This window comes from Chiloscyllium plagiosum, chromosome 31 (genome assembly GCF_004010195.1).
Source record: "Chiloscyllium plagiosum isolate BGI_BamShark_2017 chromosome 31, ASM401019v2, whole genome shotgun sequence".
NCBI classification, from domain to species: domain Eukaryota; kingdom Metazoa; phylum Chordata; class Chondrichthyes; order Orectolobiformes; family Hemiscylliidae; genus Chiloscyllium; species Chiloscyllium plagiosum.
The window spans coordinates 13,431,208-13,452,598 of NC_057740.1; positions in this window are offsets into that span (position 1 = coordinate 13,431,208).

Below are 21,391 nucleotides of genomic sequence, written 5' to 3' on the forward strand. Positions count from 1 at the left end.
ATGCTGCTGAAGAATCTAAGATAGTAGTAAGACATGGCAGACATGTTCAAGAGAAGGTTTGAACTTTTGACTAATATGTGTGGAACTGGGAGCCAACTGTTGCTGAGAGGTGTTCCTGCCTTAAAGGGAATTTTTGAATTCTAAAATTAGACTGTTGCTTTTTTGTTTGGCATTCAGCTAAAGTTATTTTGTCCTGTGCTGCAGTGACCTATTGCTCCACTTCTAGGTCAGAGCGTCAGGATGGAGTTATGCAGGAATACATGAGGGCTGCATATACCTTCCACAACCATCAGTGAGCAAGGTGTATTCATTTATTGCAGAAATGCAGAGACTCTCACATTGCTGAGTGACTCTCCAAGCCCACACGTCTCCCTCAAGGTCACACTTCCCAGGGGTCATGGTCGTCCCAGAGGGCAGCTGAGATTGGCAGCTTCAGTGCTCTGAAATTTTCTCCTTCTGCAGCAGAGAATTACATGGAGAGATATTAGCAGGCCAAATGAGCACTTTCCCCGTATTTCACAGATACAGACTGAAACGTCAATTCCAGAACCAGGAGAGGTGAAATTGTATACCCAGCCTCTTGGTGGATTTTGGGATGGATTTAACTAGATTGGCAGGGGAACGATATGGTGTTAAAACTTTAAGCACAAGTAAGTGAGCTTGGAAGACGGAAAACACAGGATGTGGCTGCTGAAATTCCTGGTTAAACGATATTCAGATAGAGGGGGAATAGAAGAGATGGGGTGGTCACAATATTGATCAAGAAGTTAGTAATAGCAATGAGGAGTGGTGATATCTTGGAAGGATCATCAAATGAGGCCATATAGGTAGAAGTAAAAAAAACACAAAAAGAGCAAATACATTGTTGGGAATGTCGTAATATTGGCCCGAACACAGTCAGAGAGAGATAGTGGATGAAATATGTCATCAACTGTCACATACAAAAATAATAAGGCAGTAATCCTGAGGGATTGTTAACTTCCCAAATATTAATTGGAATAGTTTCAGTGTGCAAAATTCTTAAATTGCACCTCAGAGAACTCTGTCAGCCCATAAGTAGAACGCTCAACAAAGGAAAGGAAGAGGTGGTTTTGTACCCAATATTAGGAAATGAGCATGTGGAAAGCGTACCGGGGGTGGGGGGGGGGAGGGGGGGGTGGGGGCCTTTTGGAGATAGCGACCGTAACCCTGTTAGATTAAGGATAGTTATGCAAAAGGATATGGAAGGGCCATGAATAAATTTCAAAAATGTAGCAAGGCTAAGTTTTCCAAAGTAAGGTACGATTTGGCCCTAGTGAACCAGGAGCAGTTATATGCAGATAAAACTATGCCAGAGCAATGGGAGACATTCAAGGTATCAGTAGTGAGAGTACAAGGAAAATATGTTCCTGTAAAGACATAGATCAAGACCAGAGAATGCAGGATGTCAAGCAACATAAAGGTTAAGATGAAGTTTAAAAAAAAGCGTTTAGCTAGTACCAGGTTCTAATGCAGCAGAGTCCCTAGTGGAGTATAAAATGTGCAAAAAGGAATCTAAAATGGAAAATTTGAAAGCAAAGAGAGAGTATGAGAAAGCATTGGTAGGTAGAATAAAGGAAAACCTACATGTTTTTAAAGAGATTTGAAGAGCAAGAATAGGGCCCATTAAAGACCATAGAGGTAATGTCGATTCTGTTATAATGTGCATTTTTTCAACACGATGTGGCTATAACACATTGGAGAATTCAGACCATTATTTATAGAATATGAACTTTCTTTACCGGTATTGGTTATAACATAATTCTGACCCCATTAGTTTAAACAATGCTACTATTATACAATTTTCTTATAACACAGGGTCACAGGGGAACGGAACTATTACATTATATTGTGACGGTGCTGCTCCTTTAGCAAGGTTATTCTGTCCTAGGTATTTTTTCAGAGGGATCGTAAGGGCAGAGATTCCCATATGTCTGGAAATATCTACTTGAGAACACTTCTAAGTTTTATTTTTGAAAACACTTGTACAATGAAAGGGGAATGGCCTGTTCTCCCATTTCAGGGTATCTCTGGTTTGGTTTGGCCTGAGGTATCTTGGTTGACCTGAGTTTCCGCTTGAACAAGGGACAGAAAGAGGATCAACACAGATTCTGCCTTTGGTCACTATGCAGTGACACCTACAGTGGGTGGAGGGACTGCCTTAGACAAACAGCCCCCTCCCGTACCATCTCCTGCCAAACATGGGCTCAATAGTTTGCAATATTTGACTTCATATTCTGATAATGTCACTGGACAACAGAGTAAAAGCACTGCAGGCTTAAGCAAACCATGCCCTAGCACTTCTGCAACATCAGGCCAGGAGGGGAGAGGGAGACAGAAAGGTCAAAGAGATTCAAATGAATAATTGGAATAAGATAGAAGTGAACTTGCCATCGCCCCTCCCTGGAGGCATTGAGTTGTGACTCAGCCTGGTTGGACATTTAAAGCACTGAGTATAAATTGGTATGTGGAGCAATTTCAGAAGATTTTATAGGATTGAAGGATTTAGTGAAGGATGTGGGGGGATTGGATTGAAAACTATCGAAAAGAGATAGGCTTGTTAGGCCTAATGGGCTGTTACCATTCCTGTCGCAAAAAGTAATGAGAGTAGTGAAAGACCTCCTCGGTTTGCAGTCGAAAGGGAACATCAATTCAGATTGTGTGCTGCATGCTCTCCTCTCCTTACTGACCAGAGACCAATATAAGTCAGTGTTAGTAGGTAATCGGATTCAGCTTCCATACAGCAACTGGAAGAGATGCATTAAAGTAGAATGATTGCATTATGTGCTGTTTAGCCAGTTACATCAAGGCGACAGAATAGAAATGGACACTCAGACAATTTGATCTATGTCAGCGTTTATAGTCCACATAAGCTTTCTCCCAGTCCTCTTCATCAAACTCTAGAATGTATCCTTTTTGTACTTTGATTTTTTTCAAAGACCCACTTCAGCTTGGTGACTGCCTATCGCAGTATGAGTGAAATCAGGAGAAATATGGGGATGAATCACAGGCTCAGATCCATACGTACCTTACCAGCTCCTAATGTAAAGTGATGCAGCATTCCGGAGATTTTAGCATGGATTTCCATAATAACTGAGAGCCTTGCCATCATGGAGGAAATGGCAAAGTGCCCAATGACCAAAAGTCCTTCTTCTGAACATGGTATTTTCACAGGCAGGTGCAGGAATGCAGACATGTCCTGTTTCATACACGCGTGTTCATAGAAGCAGCTGCCTGTGCAATCAATATGTCATATTTTAGAAACTGAGGATTGTGAAATCTGAAGGCTTAATAAGAGCAGCTCTGAATATTGTACATTCTTTGGATATCCACGGTATTCTTTGGAAAAACAAGGTACCCCTTTAGACATAAGCCTGTGATATCTTTGAAAAATTGGCTGTCCTTTTGGTAGTGCCCTTTGGGAAAAAGATGTTACAATTTGAAATTATTTATAGTAGATATGAATGTGTGGAAAAGATGTGTGAAAACACATTTACCGTCAAGCTGTTTGGTACTGTCAACAAGCCTACCAAAATCAACTGTAAGAGCTGTCGAAAGCCACTGGCAAGAGGTGCTCAATGGGTTCAATTACACCCTCGGGCAACCGTCTGTGTGGAGATTGCACATTCTCTCCATGTCTGCATGGGTTTCCTTCAGGTGCTCCCATTTCCTCCCACAGTCCAAAGAGGTACAAGCTAGGTTATTTGGCTATGCTAAATTGGCCGTAGTGTCCAGAGATGTGCAGGTGGAATAGCCATTGGGAAATGCAAGATTAGAGGGATAGGCTGGATCTGGGTGAGATGCTCTTTGGAAGGTCGATGTGAACTCGATGGACCAAATGGCCTGCTCCCTCACTGTAGGGATTCTATGATCAGTCAAATAAGTCGGTATGAAATGTCAAGCAAATGTCAATACAACCTATTATCAGAACGTCAAAAGGAGCTGTCAGGACGCCTATGAAAAGTAGCTGCCAAGACTCCTGCATTCTAAATCAGTGAAAATAAAATGCCTGGAGTGTTGAAAGAAAATCATTGCTTTCTATTTCACTCTGTTGATATTGATCTATTATTGAATAACGTGACATGAATGAATTAATCACTTCAGAGTAAAGACATCTCTATGTAGCAGCTACCACAATGTTATTGAATTTTACAACCAGTTGAAAGTGAGATGTCTGGGTCTGAAACTAGTATTTTAAATTTAAATAAAGATAATTACAGAGGTGAAAAAGCAGAGCTAGCTGAATTGAAATGGCATCCTAAGCTAGAGGATAAATCGATATAAGAACCAACAGTAGACATTTATGGGAATATCTCAGAATACTCAGAATAAGCATATTCCAAATGTAGGGACCCAAAGAAATTAAGGAAAGCAACAAACTTAAGGAAAAGGAAACAATTATGCAAAGATGATTAATCAGGTCAGGTGATTAGATAGAATATAAAGAATAGCAAGAACTAACTGAAAGATTAATCAGGAGAAAGAAGTTAGAAGCTGGCTAGAAATGTTAAAAAAGAGCTTCTACAGAAATTTAAAAAGGATTCTTAGAAAAACTCAAAGTAATTGGGAGAGTCAGCATGGCTTTGTGAAAGAGAAACCACGCTAATCACAATTGGAGTTTTTTAAAGAAGTGCCAGGCACTGTGGATAAAGTGGAGTAAATAGATGCACTCTTCTTGGAATTCTAGAAGGTGTTTGATAAGGTGACATGTAAAAAGTTATCGCAAAAAGTTCATGGCACTCAGGTAATATATTAGGATAGAAGATTGGCTGGCAGGCAGGAAACAGAGACTATAAATAAATGATTTGGAGATGCCGGTGTTGGACTGCGGTGTACAAAGTTAAAAATGACACAACATCAGGTTATAGTCCAATAGGTTTAATTGGAAGCACACTAGCTTTTGGAGCAACGCTCCGAAAGCTAGTGTGCTTCCATTTAAACCTGTTGGACTATAACCTGGTGCTGTGTGATTTTTAACTTTATAAATAAATGGATCTTTTTCTGATTGGCCGGATGGTGATGAGTGGAGTACCACAGGGGTCTGTGCTAGGGCCTTGGTTTTTGACAATTGAAATCAATAGTTCAGATGAGAGAAGTAAAAGTGAGGTAGCTAAATTTGCAGATGACACAAAGATAGAAAGGAAAGTTACGTGTGAACAGGATAAAAGAATGTTGAAAACTGATATAAATTGAGTTAGTTAGAAAAAATCTGGCAGATGGAGTATTAATGTGAACAAATATCGAATAATTTGTTTTAAATGGAAGTACAAAAAAGGGGAATATTAGTTTAATGGAGAAAGATGACAGATTCTGAGGTGCAGAAGGATCTAGGTGATCTAATGCATGAGTCACAAGAAGTTTGTATGCAGATATAGTAAACAATTAAGAAGGCTAATTGGATTTTACCATTTATTACAGGAAGATTTTATAAAAATAAGAATGTTTGTTTCCATTACACAGGATATTGTTGAGACAACATCTCAAATAATATGTGAAATGTTTCTTTTGTTGAGTGCAAGTTGTGTCACATTTATTGGAAGGATTCTCACAATGAGGCCAAGCAAGTTTCCTCACCACATCTTACCAAACTCACTGTATTAATCACCTTCTCTGCCCCGATAGTGTGTATCATGACCAGGTTAAATACCAGCTCGCTACTTGTTGTACCCTCGCCACTCACCAGACATCCTAGAGTTGAACAACATGTCTGATGCAGGCACTGTCTTTAAAAGATCAAACTATGTCAGTGCGAGCTGCCCTGCACAGAACCTGGCATTTGCCCCAGGCATTGTAGTTGGGAGGAAATTGGTGTCCTGCTTTGTGGGCAAGGTTCCTGTCAGATGGGGTGGAGCACCGGTGGGACTTGCACTTTTCTGAGGACCAGCAGTGGAGGCCAGGCCATGCCAGCCTGGTCAAGGTTGCCATTCAGGTTAAAGTTGTCTCAACCATCTGAACGAATGCCCAGTACTGTCATGAGAAAATCAATGTCCTTCACTGCTCTGACAGTGTAATGAGGGGATGCAAAGGAAGTTCACTAGGTTAATTCCAGAATTGAGGGGTTTGTGTTATGGGGAGAGACTGAGTAAACTGGGAATTTTTAGAAGAATTTGGGGGGGGGGGCAGTTTTCCTATAAAAACATATAAAATTATGAAGGAAATAGGTAAGATAGGAGTAGAAAGGTTTTTCCAATGGCGATGAAGCTAGGACAAGAAGGTATTGCCTCAAAATTAGGAGGAGCAGATTTAGGACTGAATTGAGTCTTCACCCAGAGGGTATCTATGGAATTCCCTGCCCAATGAAGTGGTTGAGGTTTCCTCAGCAAATGTTTTTAAAGCTAAGTAAATAATTTTTTGAGAATAAAGAAATTAAGGGTTATGGTGAATTAAGGCCATGAAAACATCAGCCATGATCTTATTGAATGGTGGAGCAGCCTCAAAGGGCCAGATGGCCTACTCCTGCTCCTCGCTCTAATGTTCTTATTCTCTCAGGGGGCTATGTGACTTTGTAACTCTGAGCCTCAGAAATCGGTGCAGGCAGGAGTCAATGATTCTTTAAGGCAGAGGTAGATAGATCCATGTTAGGCAATGGAATCAATTGCTTCCATGGATAGATGGGAATGGGAAATTCAATATAAACAATAGATCAGCCATTAGATTACTGAATGTGGTGGAGCAAGCTCAAAGGACTGAAAGGCCTAACTCATATATTTGGACACTCATTTAAGCCTGAAACCTTCCAATACTTAATTTGTGTTGCATGACTAATTTCACAACCATGCATTATCACAGGAGGGTGCCTGTAATTTTGTCAACAGTTTGATCAATAGCTACAATAGCTATAGAGGTTTTGATGTAGGACTATGAATACATATAAATGACTTGAATGAGAGAAGTGAATGTATGTGGATGACACAGAAACAGGTGGGAAGGTAAGTTGTAAGGTTGACAGAAAGAGTCTGCAGAGGAATATACAGTGACTGAGTAAAAAATCTGGTAGATGGAATGCAGTGTGGGAAAATGTAAAGTGATGCCCTTTGGCTGGAAGAGTAAAAGAGCTGAATATTATTTAAATAGGGAAAGACTGCAGAAAGCTGCACAAGAAGGGGATTTGGGAGTCCTCAGGCATAAATTACAAAAAGCTGACAAAATTAATTCAGTGGGTAATAGGGTAGGCAACTAAATGCTTAGCCTTCCTTTCAAAGCAATTGGAGTATTAAAATAGGGAGGTCTTGCTAAAACTGTACAGACCACACTAGTCAGAGCACACCTGGAATACGGTGAATAGTTTTGTCCCCTTATCTAAGTCATCTAAAGATCTTTCCTTAGGTAAGAAGACAAAATTGGCATTGGAAGGAATTCAGAGAAAGTTCCGTAGATTATACCAGATATGGAATGATTTTCTCTTGAGGTGAGGCAGAGTAGGTTGGTTTTGTACTCATTAGAGTTTAGAAGAATGGGAAGTGACTTTATTTTAACATGTAAGATTTTTAGGGGATTGGCAGGGTAGATTTGGAGAGGTTGCTGCCCTTTGTAGGACCATAGGATGTAATCTCAGGGTAAGGGGTTGCTCATTTAAGAGAGAGATAATGAGGAATTTCTTCTCTCAAACAGCAGTAATTTTGTGGAAATTTTACAAGAGAGATTTTTTGATTAGATTAGATTCCCTATAGTGTAGAAACAGGCTCTTCAGCCCAATAAGTCCACACCGACCCTCCAAAGAGTAACCCACCCAGACCCATTTCCCTCTGACTAATATACCTAACACTATGGGCAATCTAGCATGGCCAATTCACTGACCTGCACATCTTTGGATTGTGGGAGGAAATCGGAGCACCCGGAGGAAACCCACGCAGACATGGAGAGAATGTGCATACTCCACACAGACAATCACCCAAGGCTGGAATAGAACCTGGGACCCTGGTGCTGTGAGGCAGCAGTGATAACCACTGAGCCACCGCGATGTTGTGACTTCAGTTTTTTTCAAGTATTTTCAATCAGTAAGGGGATCAAGGTTCATGGGAAAAATCATGGGGGTCGTGTTGAGGATTATCAGATCAGCCATGATCTCATTGAATGGTGAAGTGCCATCAAATGGTGATGGACCCAATGGCTTACCTCTGCTCTATGAACAATGTTTGTTCTTAAAAGAGACTGTGCACTTGAATGAAATGTTTACTGTTATAATGCTTTATGCAGATGAAGGAACGTAAATGTAGCAAAAGGTTTGTCTTGTGACAGTTTTTCAAATGTTTGGAAGACTGCAACAGACAAATAGAACTTTATTTAATGAAACTTTGTTTCTTCAAATCTCTGAATGGTTCCTGAAGTTTGCCCACAGTGATTATTGGGTTGTTAAATGGTGGTATAAGCACAAAAAGTAGTGCACTGGCCAGAGTTGACAGCAAATTAGCATAGAGACTATAAAGGACCATCTCATAGTATCTCTACAGTGCAGATAAGGCTAGTCGGTCCATCATGTCTGCACCAACCCTCTGAAGAGCATCCCACCCTATCCCTGTACTGCCACATTTACTGATAACCCATCGAACCTCCACAGCCCTGCACACTGTGGGCAATTTAAGCATGGCCAATCCACCTAACCTGTACATCTTTTGAGACCCACGCAGACACAGGGAGAATGTACAAACTCCACATGGACATTCACCCGAGACTGGAATCAAACCCGGGTCCCTAGCACTGAGGCAGCAGTACTAACCACTGAGCCACTGTGATTAGATTGTTTTTTTTAGATTACATTACATTACAGTGTGGAAACAGGCCCTTCGGCCCGACAAGTCCACACCGACCCGCTGAAGCGCAACCCACCCATACCCCTACATTTACCCCTTACCTAACACTACGGGCAATTTAGCATGGCCAATTCACCTGACCTGCACATCTTTGGACTGTGGGAGGAAACCGGAGCACCCGGAGGAAACCCACGCAGACACGGGGTGAACGTGCAAACTCCACACAGTCAGTCGCCTGAGGCGGGAATTGAACCCAGGTCTCCGGCGCTGTGAGGCAGCAGTGCTAACCACTGTGCCACCGTGCCGCCCACCATGCACCATGTGGGTGGTGTACAAGCATTGTTCCTCATTGAGTGAATGAGGGGCTTACAGTATAATGGTAGGCCATGGATGGGGCTCATAATTGTGTAGTGGTGGTGAGGTGGTGTGCGGGGTGAGGGCCCTGGGGCAATAATTTTTCTTTTATTCTTTTTAAATTCAGACAGAGTGCCAGATCCCTGAAGCAGACTTCCCATCCAGCCTGCCTCCATGAATGGTACCCTCCTCACTGAACCCAGGGTCATGCACCTCAACTTCTAATCCAGTCTGTCAATCCCAGTCCAAAAATCTGACGGCCGGGCAGCCATGTTGAGAAGTCGTGTTTGTGGAACTGAGAGGCAAAGCTTTGACAAATTCTGTACATAATATTGTGCACCCAACTCGTGGAGCAAGGGCCAAAGTTGTGAATATTCTCTTAACATTAAATATAACCTGACAAAGGCCTAAGAAAAATAATGCATTTTTGTGGCATGATGTGTATGACCAAGCAGGTCACATTGAAGTGAAGACACTATTTGTAATGAATGATTACCGGATTGTATTGCATCATTGTAGCCCCTTGGGTAGCGTCCTGCCTTTTATCATTATACCATTAGAAGCTTTTCTCTCCAATGTTCACCCCCCACTCATGAACGAGTCAACCCCTTGCTGGGATCTGCTTGTTAATTTTACACCCACAGTCAATTGGAGTCTTTCTTTCTCACTCTCTAAGATTGCTTTGCTTCAGTCATTAGGTACCCAGTGAGAGCTTGGAGTAATTCTTATAATAAACCTTTGCACACCACCCAAATATCATATTTTGCAATTAAAAACATCAGCTCCAAGCTGAACTTTACATCTTACATTGTTTGATAAATTGTAAGGCTTATCAGCAACAGAAGTGTAATTTGCATAAATTCACACACAGGCAGTACATATATACATTGAGTTACTCAAAAGGTGACACCACATTCATGAAAAGCCCATCTGATGGAGAAGAAAATGCAAACTACTAAATGTGAGAACAGCGTTCTCTTCAGGTCTGTGAAGTTATTTGTAAAGCCGCAGATAGTATGCATAAAATGCCTTTCCAAACACAGGATGTCACAAAGTGTTTTACGTAGCACTTTTGAAGCAAAGTCCTTGTCACAGTATGACAAAAACACAGCAAGGTCTCACAATTGGCAATGTACTTGGTGGCACAGGGCTTGCTGAAAATATGCAGAGTTTGTCAAAGCTTTTCCTCTTGCTCACATCAGGACAATTCACAAGAAATAACAATGCAAAGGAAAAACAACAATTATACTGTATGGAAGGTAGAGAGCTAATTGGTTGACAAGTAGACTCTGATTAGTAGAGGCATTGCCTTGGAGAATGCATCAGTTAATGATGATTGACCATGAACAGTCAAATTTTGTTTTTGCAATAAATACAGGTAGTTCTTCTTTAACATGATGGTTGCATTCTTGTGCAACCCCACATTAGAGGAAAACCACACTTTAGAAACACCGCTTAAATCACGTTACAGCCAACACAGGGTTTAAAAGTTCATGCTTTAAGAAACAGTGTTCCCAATTTGTCAACTGTGTTACAGTGAATTTATGTTCTGGAAAAAGGACTTGTAATGAAACAATTGTTTCTTTTTTTTCTGTGATGTTAATTAAAAAGCAAGTGTTGGATAGGACACATGGAGAATCTCTGTGTTCATAGAATCCCAAGTGTGTCAACAGGGCATTATCGAGTGCAGACCACTCCTCCAAAGAGCATCCCACCCAGACCCATCCCCCTACCCTATCCCTGTAACCCTGCATTTCCCATGGCTAATCCATCTTGCCTGCACAGCCCTGGACACTATGGGCAATTTAGCATGGCCAATCCACCCAACCTGCATATCTTTGGACTTTGTGAGGAAACCAGAGCACCCTGAGGAAACTCCACATGGACATGGGGAGAATGTGCAAACTCTGTTCAGTCACCTGAAGCTGGAATTAAACTTAGGTCCCATGAGGCAGCAGTGCCAATCACTGAGCCACTATGCTACCACTGTGTTCTTACAACAATGCCATATGAATTCTTTACCTCCAACTGAGTTTCCAATTGGAAACTCATTTTAATGCCTTCTGTAAAAGATGGTACCTCCAGTAGTGCCACATTCATTCAGGAATGCTTAAGACTCAAAACTTGTGGCTTAAACTCACGATCTTCTGACTCTGAGGCAAGACAGCTCCATAAGACCAACTCAAATACCAGACAGAAATGGTGTCACAATCACATTGAGTTTACATATTTCACATTTCCAAAATATTGCAGAACAGTTTCAAAAGGTGGGTTTGAAAAATATAACAGATGTATACTGTACAATATTAGAAACTATATCAAATAAACAGAAATGTATTTAAAGAGAAAGTGTAGGGGAAAAGCAATTTCTCTTTTCTCAAATGCAGCTTCAAACAGCCAAAAGAAAAATTAGTATGATATCAATAAATCCTTCGTCACATAGAGTACGATCAACAACAGAATGGAGTCTTGGACAGAAGAATTTGCTTTCAAAACTGATAGAAGAGTTACTGAAAGTAAGAATGCAGGTGCAGCTGGGATTACTTACTGCAATTGTACAGGGCCTTGGTGAGACCACATCTAGAGGATTGAGGGCAGTTTCAGCTTCTTATCTGAGGAAAGATGTTCTGGCTACAGAGGAATGGCAACAAAGGTTTACCAGACTGATTCCTGGGTTGGCAGGACTGACATATGGAGAGAGAGTGGATTAGTTAGGACATATTCCCTGAAGTTTAGAAGAATGATGGCAGATCTCATGAAAACCTATAAAATTCTAACCAGATTCGATGATGTTTGGAGAATCCAGAACTAAGGCACAGTTTCAAGGTTCAGGTCATTGAGGAATGAGATGAGGTAACATTTCTTCACCCAGGGAGTGGTGAGCCTATGAAATTCTCTGCCAGGGGAATTGGTTGAGACCTTGACACTGAACGTTTTCAATAAGGAGTTAAATACAGTTCTTAGGGCTAATGTAATCAAAGGGTATTGGAGAAAGCGGGAAAAGGACACTGAGTTAGATGATCAGCCATGATCATATTGAATGGCAGCTCTCAGCGGGCTGAATGGTCAGCTCCTGTCTCTATTTTCCGTGTTTCTATGTAATATTTCAGTGGGGTGTTTCAAAATGTCATTACATTGATGCATGAAGATGGACCATATGCTAGCCTCATACTTAATTATCATGTGAACCTGAGGTACATTAACTGGAACATATAAAGCAAATGACCAACGTCTATTGTTCCTGGTTATTTCCTCAGTCAGTCAGTATTACACTCCAGTCATCTGATCAGATATCACCCAAAAGGTTAAGATGTAAACAAAATGCTCATGGAGTTGGGAGCATTATATTAACATGGATGAAATTTTGCTCAATTGACAGGAAACAAGCAGTTAGGATAAATCGAGCATTTTAAAATTCTAAATTAGAGTCTAAAACTAGTGGTGTGCCACATGGATCATTGTTGCAGTCTCAGCTGTTTACAATCGATATTACTGACTCAGAGGAAAAGACCGAAAATGACACATTGAAATTTGCTGACATAAGAAGGTAGGTGAGAACATACATTGTGAAGAGAACTCACAGAGCCAAATTAAGTGAGCTCACAATAAATAGATACAGTACAATAGGCAAATAAGTAAGGTTAGTCACATTGGTAGCAAGAGTAGAAAAGGCAAAAGACTCATGAGAAGATGTGAAACTTCTAGATGTCAGTGTTGACAGAGACTTGGGGGCACACATAGGAGAAACACAGAAGATTATTATTTAGGTTCAGCATGCAATTAGGCACACTCATCTTGTTTGCAAGGAGACTGGAAAGAAAGCCTTGATACAATTGTCTTTTTATTAATTCACTTATGGGATGTGGTCATTGCTGGCTTGGCCATAATTTATTGCTTGCCCCTAGTTGCCCATGGGAAGATGGTGGTGAGCTGCCTTCTTGAAGTGCTGCAGTCCACCTGCTGGAGGATGACCCACAATGGCCATTAGGGAGGGAATTCCAGGATTTTGACCTAGTGACGATGAAGGAACGGTGATACATTTCCAAGTCAGGATGGTGAGACTACATTTAGATTATGTGAGACTACATTTGAATCACTGTGTGCATACTTGCCCTTGATGTTTAAAGAAGGATATTTTCATAATGGAGATGGTTGCAACAGTCCAGAACCAGAGGGCATAGGTTTAGGGTGAGAGGGGAAAGATATAAAAGAGACCTAAGGGACAACTTTTTCACGCAGAGGGTGGTATGTATATGGAATGAGCTGCCAGAGGAAGTGGTGGAGGCTGGTACAATTGCAACATTTAAGAGGCATTTGGATGGGTATATGAATAGGAAGGGTTTGGAGGGATGTGGGCCGGGTGCTGGCAGGTGGGACTAGATTGGTTTGGGATATCTGGTCGGCATGGACAGGTTTGACCGAAGGGTCTGTTTCCATGCTGTACATCTCTATGTCTATGACTATGACTATCTGGACTGAGTTGTTACAATTTTACAACTTTAGTTGTTTCAATTGGCATTAAAATCTCCTGGCCTAAAGAATAAAATCAGCAAAGGCAGTTTGCTGCTCTTAAACATTGGCTTATGGCTCCAACTAGAAATCTAGGTGGTGGCTGAATTGGTGACCTGTTATATATCAGCGTGTACTCATCAGATGGATTCATAATAAAGCATAACCACTTGGTAATATTACTATACCAACATCATGGAGTAATCGACTTCCTTCAGGAGAAGAGGAAAGAAAAGTCCTGGAAAAACAAGCCATATTAAAAATGCAGTTTCTCTACTCTTCATCTTGTGCTAGTTACCTTTACCTTCTTCCCCTATTTAAAAGTAAAAAAGACAAATAACTTGTAACTCCCTACCTAACAGAGCATATTCCCTGCACAAACTTCAGTAGTTTAATCAGAAAGCTTATCATTACCTTCTCTAGGACAATGAAGGTGGACAATAAATGCCACCTTTACCAACAATATCCACACCCCAAGATCAATAAGATGTATACAGTTACCAAAAGACCTGCAGAACCCAGGTTTGATTCCAGCCTCGGGTGATAGTGTGTACAGAATTTCACACTTTCTCTCTGTGTTTGCTTGGGTTTCTGTAGGGTTCCACACCCCCTCCCCACCCAGTCCAAAGATGTGTAAGTTAGATGGAATGACCATGCTATATTGCACCATAGTGTCTAGGTTGTATGGGCTAGTCCTGGTAAATGCAAGGTTATGGGGATAGGGTGGGAGGTTCAGTGAAAATAGTCTCTATTTGCACTGTAAGGTTCTACGAATCTATGAACTATGGCCAACCGCATTGGGCACTGTTGGTTACTTGTTAATTCGGGCAGTTCTGCTCAGCCCTATTGGCCAGTGATACAGATTTTAGATGGTTACCCTGTTCGGGCCTACTATTAGGGGAACTCTGCAACCAGAATTAATCACAGCAAGTAGATATCTCAATAATCGGACATGCTTATTCAATAATCATTTGGTTCACTTATTCACTAACTAATACTTAATTAAGATGTGGAAAATTTGAGCTGATTATTTCCAGTTGACCCATCGCTTTTCATACATTTGGATCTCTCAGATTTTGCTCTGCAATTACTACAAAAACAACAAGGACTGGAACCTCTCAACATTTTTTCTAATTTTAGTGAGTTCATATTAAAGCAATGGATTGAATCACTAATTCCAAACATCATAACAGCTTAGTAAAAAGGAACAGGAGTGAGTCATATGATTCTTCACACATTCTCTGCTATTCAATTAGATCGTGGCTGATCGTTAACATCACTGTTTCCCTACCCTCTCCACACATTTCTGGATAGCTTTGTACCCTAAAATTATCACTCTCTGTTTTGAATACTCTCAGTGGCCAAGGATCCAAATTCTAGAATTCTGAAAAGATTTTACATTCAAGAATTCTAAAAATCTCACCACCTTTTTCCTCATCTCAGCCTGGAATGGTCAAGACTGTGATGTCACATTCCAGATTCCTCAACCAGGGAAAACCCTGTCTCAACCCCACCAGGTTCCTCAAAAATTTTGTATGGTTTAGTAGGATTCATCCCCATTCTTCTAAATTCATGGCAAGATCGGCCTCATCTGATCAAACTCAAGACTACCTCATTAGGGATTGGCAATAAATGTTGGTCTATCTAGTTACACTGACATGGTTGAATGAAGAAAAACAATCTGCTGCCTCACAGCGCCAGAGACCGGGGTTCAATTCCTGCCTCAGGCGACTCTCTGTGTGGAATTTGCACATTCTCCCCGTGACTGCGTGGGTTTCCTCTGGGTGCTCCGGTTTCCTCCCACAATCCAAAAATGTGCAGGTTAGGTGGATCGGCCACGCTAAATTGCCCATAGTGTTAGGTGAAGGGGTAAATGTAGGGTAATGGGTCTGGGTGGATTGCCCTTCGGCAGGTCGGTGTGGACTTGTTGGGCCGAAGGGCCTGTTTCCACACTGTAAGTAATGTAATCTAAGTAATCTAATCTAGTCTAGTGAAATTTTGTTGCAATTCCTCAAAGGCAAGCAGATAAACTCTAAGGCAAGGACACTAAAATGGCACACTGCAGTCCATAGATAGTCTCACTATGTAACAGCTACCTAACATACCAGTTGTATTCCCCTGGAGTAATTTCAGGGCAATTCATTAAAAATTGATTTGGTTAAGTGATAATAAATTGGAATAAAAATCTGATCATCATGAAACTAGAAGGTTGTAGTTGAAACCTATTTGATCCATTCATACCCATCAAGGAAGCAAATCTACCCAGTCTGGACAAGCTGTGACTCCAAATCCACAGCGACGTGGTTGATTTTTAATTGTTCTCTGAAATATCCTGTCAGAGCCACTCAATTGCATCAGACTGCAACAGAAAAGCTGAACAAGGTTGAGAGTGGACCGTCCACCTAGCAATGACTTAGAAAGCAGAAATAACAAAGGCATCGACTGCCTGGACAACCCTGCAAACTCCTCTTCACTAACATAGAGTCATAGAGATGTACAGTATGAAAACAGACCCTTTGGTCCAACTTGTCCATGCCGACCAGATATCCCAACCCAATCTAGTTTCACCTGCCAGCACCCGGCCCATATCCCTCTAAACCCTTCCTACTCATATACCCATCCAGATACTTTTTAAATGTTGCAATTGTACCAGCCTCCACCACTTCCTCTGGCAGCTCATTCCATAAACGTATCACCCTCAGCGTGAAAAAGTTGCCCAGTAGGTCTCTTTTATATCTTTCCCCTCTCACCCTAAATCTATGCCCTCCAGTTCTGGACTCCACCACTCCAGGGAAACGACTTTGTCTATTTATCCTATTCATGCCCCTCATAGATTTTATAAACCCCTATAAGGTCACCCCTCAACCTCCAACGCTCCAGGAAAAACAGCCACAGCCTGTTCAGCCTCTCCCTATAGCTCAAATCCTCCAACCCTGGCAACATTCTTGTAAATCTTTTCTGAACCCTTTCCAGTTTCACAACATCTTTCTGATTGGGAGGAGACCAGAATTGCACGCAATATTCCAACAGTGGCCTAACCAATACCCTGTACAGCTGCAACATGACCTCCCAACTCCTGTACTCAATACTCTGACCAATAAAGGAAAGCATACCAAACATCTTCTTCACTACCCTATCTACCTGCGACTCCATCTTCAGGTCTCGGTTTGTTTCAGAAGCACCATGCTGGGAGGAACAATTATAAACTGTGCCGTGAGACAAGCTGTACATAACTTTTATTTCAATATCTCTTCAATTAGCTACACTGTCTTAACCATGGACCAATTGGTCTGGAATTGCAATGTGGGAATTGAAACAAAATTAAGTCACGAAAGGGTGCATTTTACAAAAATGCATGAAGCCTCAATCACTCAAAGCATCTTCTGAGTGACCATTCATGTACAGAGATCTTTTGTTTATTATCCTGAATTAGCCTGGCTTTAAAGTAGTTTGCATTGTGCACTATTAAATATCATTTCCAATTTATTTCATTGTAGAAGTATGTTTCAAAGTGCTCCTGTAATGCACAAATATTATTTGTCTTTAGTCTTGCACACTGAGAATTACACCTCATGGTACTGTAGTGTGTTTGATGAAAGTGGGATAGCTTTAAGGGAGTTTAGATCTGAATGAATATTAAAATATGCAGGGTATAACTCTGGCACTGACAGAGAGGAGAGAGGTCTTTGCTGCAGGCAGCCAGGCAGACTGCCTTGTGCACAGACAAGGGATGGGAATGTGAAAGCCTACAAAAGAGGGGAGGATAAATCAAATCTCACCATGTCTGAGAAACAGAGCTGGACTGAAGAGGAGTTAAAGGCACAGGATACTCAATCCAAGGTGAAGGAGCAGATAATGTGTATTGTGAAAGACTTGGAATTGGTTCTAGGGGAACTGAAGACTGTCTCCACTGAGATTAAAGAGGTGGGTACACAGCCACTTTGGTCAGAAAATTGATAGTTTTGAATATCATCAACAATGTACAGTAAAGTAGTGGTGAGTTTTACATAGTATGTAATTTCATTTGGCGTCTACGTGACCTGTGAAAACATCCCAATCTAGTCGTCTCTACTAAAGTTGATTTTTGACTTGAGAATTTTGCATTGTGGAAAAATATATTGGGTTCAGTTTGAGGGGTTAAATTATAAGTGACCGACAAGAAGTGCTTTGTACAACAGTGTTAAGGTATTGATTGAAGTGGGATTTCCCTGTAATGTCTTGATACATACACAGCAGACTGAAGAGATCTGAAAAACCAGCCAATATATAAAACCAGAATTCCATTGTTAAAACAGCAGGAAGTATTATTGTCGGGAGAAAAGCTACAAAGGCTGATAAATGAAATTAAAAGAAAATAACTCAGAAGCCTTAATGTAGAATCTCTTCCCAAAATGCTAACCTGAGTGTTTTTGAATTTGATGGATCTGCTGGGTGTCTGCAGCATTTTCTGTTTTAGAATTAATTAGTTTAATACCACCAATAAGGCACATTTCTCACACTAATTTGAATTGGGAATTTTAAGGCAAAACGCAGCCAAGATATATTTTGTATTGTTCAAATCATGAGTACACAATCTCAATTAAGAACTTTTCATTAACTGCTGGGACTCATTAAGAGCTTCCAACTGCAATCAAAAAGAACTGTGGCATCAGTTTCATTCAAGTGTTCCAACATATCCTCCCCCTTTTTACAGTTCATGTACTTATCTGTTCACATATGTGAAATAGGTGTTCTTTGTGGGAGACCTGATGGTAATTGTTGGTTGACTATATTGTGTATGGGCTGAGAGCCTGTGGAAGGAATTGGTGGGGACTTCACAGCTGAGCCTAACCACATTACAACTAGACCTCTAAATGTATACCTTCTAAGATATTAGAAAGCATTCAGTAGCCGCAAATATTTTCTTTGCCCAAAGGACACTTTAAATTGCTGCCTGACATTCATTGACTGATTATCCTGCAAATAGAGAGGATCAATCTTAAGACCACCCTAGTTTGTACTGCATTAGATAGTTCACTAGCCACTGAGCTAGTGAAAATAGAACACATATCTGCCTCCTGTTACATCTGCCAATGTTTTATTTTGTTTACCCGACTCTAGAAACTCTTAATAAAAATAAGTAAGTGTGTAGTTACAAACGTAAAGGCACAAACAAGTCTTTGGAGCAACTACATATTAATGGGGCAAAGCCAGGTTAGCATTCTTGAGAATGGCTTCATCCAGCCATGATTCAACAATGTGAATGAGGATAGGAAGATTGCCAGGAAGGCCTTGCTTTTGGACCTTTAGTTTCAAACAGGACGTGAGAAATTGAATTTAAATTAATGATGTCACTTTCCTAATCAAAACTGGACCAGACTCCAAGATTATTATCAAATGCTGGAGTAAAAGATAATAATACCACTTAGACTTGAAATGGGTCAGGAAATAGAATTGAAATAGACAATTCCAGTCAAAGGGCTAGCACCAGTACTAACCCAATGGACTGAATGGCCTGCATTGTACTGCAGTTTCCATAACTTTTCACTTCATTTTATTGTAACTGTGCTTTCTTATTCAGCACCAACAGCCTAAGTCAGGGGTTAATCACAATTGGTGTTTTGGTCGTGTGTAAAATGAAATTGAATTTAAAGAGTGTCATGCCAGTTTCACAGCATGGTTTATGACTCTGTGGAAGAAATTTTAACAAATGTTATAAATGTTCTGACTGTGCTGCATTTAAATAGATTGAATGTCAATGCTTAGGTTGCTTTTCAAACTCTGGCAAACTCACAGCTGGACCAGTATTGATTTTGGCTCAGATATTGAAACAAACACTAAGATTACAGTAATAATTGAGACCATATTTTCTCACTGTGCAATTAACAGTTAACAACCAAAATAAACAATTAAAATGCATTTCTAAATAAACATTTTAATTACACTCTCTACCTGAGTTCAAAATGCTTTCCAGCTTAATCTGGCTTTTTATTATTTCTCTTCAGTTTTCTCCTTTTGTTATTTGGGTACAGTTTCAGAGGTCCCATTCAGCACCTGACACAATGGATGTTCTATTCAGCAAGTGTGTTCTGAATCAGAATTTGTACTGAATTCCTACTGTGACTTTCCACACAATGTAGTCTCCCCATCAGTCATTATGGAGGACAGTAAGACGCAGAAACCATGCCTCAGATTGTGTGAACACAAGTATTAACACTCCAATTATGTCATTGATTGAAATCAGCTATCTCAGTATAGACCTTCCTGACCTGTATGGCTATTCTATACTGGACAATGTAACTAGCAATCACATCACAAAGTAAGCTTCCTTAAAATTAAGATCATTTGTTGCAACTACTGTAAACCCTACTGTTTTATTTCAAGTCCCTAAATCACACATCAATGCAAAATTTAAACAGCTACATATGTGGAATATTAAAATAAAACAAAGGACTGCAGATGCTGGAGATCTGAAAGAAAAACAGAAATTACTGGCGAAACTCAGCAGGTCTGGCAGCATCTGTGAGAAGAAAGCAGAATTAACGTTCCAAGTCTGGTGACTGACATAGGGTTTTTGTTTTTGTATGTAGAATATTAGTTACTCCTTATCATAGCTGTTACTAATCTATTGGTCTGACTTTGAATGCTTTACAGATGCATTAAGAGTTGAGATAGCCACTGTTGCAAAAAAGGAGCTGGATAAGTATCTGGTTGCAAATTGGACTGGAGGTAACAAAGATAGGTACAGACTCCGATAATTGAACATAGCACAATGCTTTAAGGTGCAGAAAACATTAAAAAGCACCACTTTCCAGTTGTGTTGCAAAGATTTAAGATATGCTCCATAATTTCATTTTAGTTATTGAACCTCAGATAATATTTATATAGAACTTGCCTTCTGGAGATTAAGGATGTGAGGTAGTGTACATGATAGGGGAAGTTACAACAGTGAACTGGAAGAGCACTAGGATAAAGGTGACTATGTTTATAGACTGGAAGAAGAATGAATGGTGAATCCATGATCACCTGAACTGTGTGTGAGCCTCTCTTGAGCTTGAGAGATAGGGTTGATATTTCTGAACCTCTGAAGAATAACAACATAAGGAATCAACATCTTAGCTGTAAGTAATATAACTTTTATGAGTGACTTCTACGAACCCACCAGAAAGGTTTAATCAGAAAGTTGCTCAGCAAAGTAATAAAAATGCTCTCATTGAGTTAGATGAGAGTAATTAGTTTTATACTATACACTTGAGTGAGAACTGGAATATAAATGGCATGATTAAAAACACAATCCACCTGCCTGCTAACTGCTTCCAGAGGGTGATGAATTCCAAGGGAGTCCAGAGTTGTGGGATATTAAAGTAATGCCAAGCACATTCGTTCATCCCAAATTCTTCTAACCCTTGTGGGCAAGTGTGCTTTAGCACTGAGCCAGTCACATTAGAAGGTCCCAGATTCAGTCTCTGTCAGGTCAAGTTGTCTCTGCCCTGCAAGGTCTCGGTTACTGCAAAATGATTCCAGCAAAGCTGAGCCAGGATTTTTTTTTTAAAAGCCCAGCAGGCATTCTGCTTCTGTTCTTGTCCAGCATATCACTCATACCCCTAACAATTATTTCACAGCCCTATATGTGAGCATTTGGTCAAAGTTCTGGATGGCAAAGTTCTGACTCTGTAAAGCTGGAGAAGGTCCAAACGCTTTTCCCTAGCTTTGAGGCTCCCATTCCAAATGCAGCTCCTGTACAGCTTCATTAACCAAGATAAAAGAGGTTTGTTAGACTG